This window comes from Aplysia californica, unplaced genomic scaffold, assembly GCF_000002075.1.
Source record: "Aplysia californica isolate F4 #8 unplaced genomic scaffold, AplCal3.0 scaffold00145, whole genome shotgun sequence".
Taxonomy (NCBI): Eukaryota; Metazoa; Mollusca; class Gastropoda; order Aplysiida; family Aplysiidae; genus Aplysia; species Aplysia californica.
In genome coordinates this window covers 288852-291320 of record NW_004797415.1, presented here as the reverse complement: position 1 = coordinate 291320, position 2469 = coordinate 288852, and the positions used below count along the sequence as shown (strand labels likewise).

The 2469-nt window shown below is 40.9% G+C and overlaps 1 protein-coding gene across 1 annotated transcript in view; it reads left to right on the top strand.

Moving 5' to 3' along the window:
* The first annotated feature begins 1095 nt into the window (after positions 1-1095).
* Positions 1096-2469, top strand: part of LOC101854081 (deoxyribonuclease-1) — a 3198-nt gene continuing 1824 nt past the window's right edge. The window contains exon 1 of the mRNA XM_005097036.3: positions 1096-1427. The gene's annotated coding sequence lies outside the window, so the exon portion shown is untranslated. The remainder of the gene's footprint in view (positions 1428-2469) is intronic.

Genomic DNA, 2469 nt, shown 5'->3' with positions numbered 1-2469 from the left:
TGAATAATCGTCTGGATAGATATTAGCCTACTACCCAAGTCTTACACTTTAATCGATCTATAAACCATTGACTGTTGAACTCAATCATTCATACAAAAGTGCATAATTCAAAAATACAACCCCCTTGCGGGGCAGAGATCTACCTGTCTCATATTGCAGAAAAGATCCAACTTTACTGTAACTATGCTTCTTCAGAACTACCACCTCGTTTTTGTGTTAAGTTTATTGGTAACTGCAGTCTTTCGAGGGGAAACGGTCTTAACCATGGTCTAGTACGTCTGGGAAAGAGGTGCGAGTGAAAAGAAGCACATCGACACAACTACGACCATTTAGGAAAAAGTAAGGTAGACGGACAGGAACAATAACACTGTGAAAGAAAATAAATAGAACCCACCACTACTACCAGTGGCGCCCTCCAACCACCCGCAAAAGAGGTGCAAATTGCAAAGGCATAATGTATTCTCACTATTAACCCATGAACGCAGAAACACTTCAGTAGTCATACAAAAGACTTAAAATCATGTATTAACTTGGAGAACATGGAATGGCATAGATCTATTACATTGTGTATTGCGGGAAATTCCTGCAACACCCTCCGTTGTGTAATGTCGGACATGCAAATTGTGTGCTTTAAAAAAACACCACAAACAAACTAACAAAATAATTAATACAATTCTCAACTAAAATACCATAACTTGCTTTTTACTCTTGACTTCTACCGTCATTTTTGTTGCACAGCTATTATTCTACCCTCCCAGGTTGTTCTATTTTTTGAGTCACAATGGCTCCTTCGCAACGTTTCTCTCTACTCATAATAAAATATAAGGAGGAAATGACTACACGCCAGTGTAAAAGTAATCCGTCGACGCCGTATACAAGTTGAGATGTCGCTACTTTTATTCCTTCATTTGATTTATTCTCTCCTAAGACTCCCCCCCCCCCCCCCTCCCCGGTTTATGGCGACAGAACAACTCGCAAGTGGACACGGAAAAAACGAAACGATTCTCCGATGATGGACAGTTTTGTTTTGTTTTGTTGTTATTTTTCTGTACTCTTTTAAACCACGCCCACTTCTCTTACTAGGCTTAGTGAACATCGAGATTCAACCCAGGTTTCAGCGCCCAGAGTCAAGGCTTGTAGAATAATAATTAATTGCGTTGCGCGCGCAGAGTGCACAGCTATGCCTGTGAGGATCTTTTCTACCAGGAAGAAGTATTTTCTTGTGGTCCGAACGTCGTTGCATTTGCACTTCGAAATAAATTTATAAAAACGGAAAAACAACAAAAACAACAATAACAACAACAAAAGACAGATTTCCAGGCCTGTATCGTAATGAAATGTTCTGGCTGGCCTTGTCTTTTTTTTTTCAAGGCAATCCTCAAGTCTTCTTTAAAAGTCCTCGTACGGCTACCATCAACACTATCCAGGTAAGTAGGTTTATGTTTCTATAGCACACATAGTACATGTGCAGAGAAGGGCTCTTAACTAGACATTCTGGCCATGTGTTCGTGTATTATAGCTCGCGTCGGCTGATGTAGATCTATGAGTTGCTCTAAAACAGATAGGGGTTGATTTTTTTAATGATTTTTTCATATTTCTGCTTGCTAGATGAAACCTGCATACTACATACTGATGATAGGCCCACTGCATTATCGTCATTAACTGGATTATGTTGATGTTTGAGACAGTGCTTTATCTTATCATTTGATTTTTTTTACTGCACAAAAACCATAATATATTGTTTTCATAGTACCGTAATGTTTATAACTTGGGACCATGTGAATAACATGTATCATGGTAAACGTCCAGTCTGAACCCTCAGTGTGTAAAACAAAATAAAGGCTCTACATGTCTAGTGCGATCAAGCCAGTGTCATTCATATGTCACAGCATTGTGAGCGCAAAAAGGCAAATTACTTGCAAGGTTTAAATTTATCACCATCCATATTCCGTCCATCCCAGACTGCTATTGTCTTAAAGGAATATGTGTCTTATTATGAAAGTGGGGGAACCACACATGTTCCTTTTGATGGGAGTTTACAGAAGCAGTCACTGCAAGAGAAGTTCCAGTTTGCCAATTCCCGACGTCTCGACTTCCCTGCGACACCTCACGACATAGTATTGGCGGAGGTTAAAGTAAAGTAAGGAAGCACATACCGGGCACATGTATTCACAACTGGTAAAAACACCTGGGCATTCATTTTTACAATTCGGTATTGGGGCTGACAGTAGTGATTTACATGACTGTGGCGTTGTCCCAAGGATGTGTGGGACCTTGAGCGATGTGTGTTACGGGACATTGGGGTCAACACAGGTGTGCCAAGACCATCTAGACAGGGCTCTGGGGAAAGAAGAGCAGGGGATTGGGATAGACGTGAATGAGTTTGGTGGGTGTTGGAGGGTAGGGGTCCTGAGTGTGCGTATAATTTGTGTGTGTGTGTGTTTGTGTGTGTGTGTGTGTGTGTGTGTG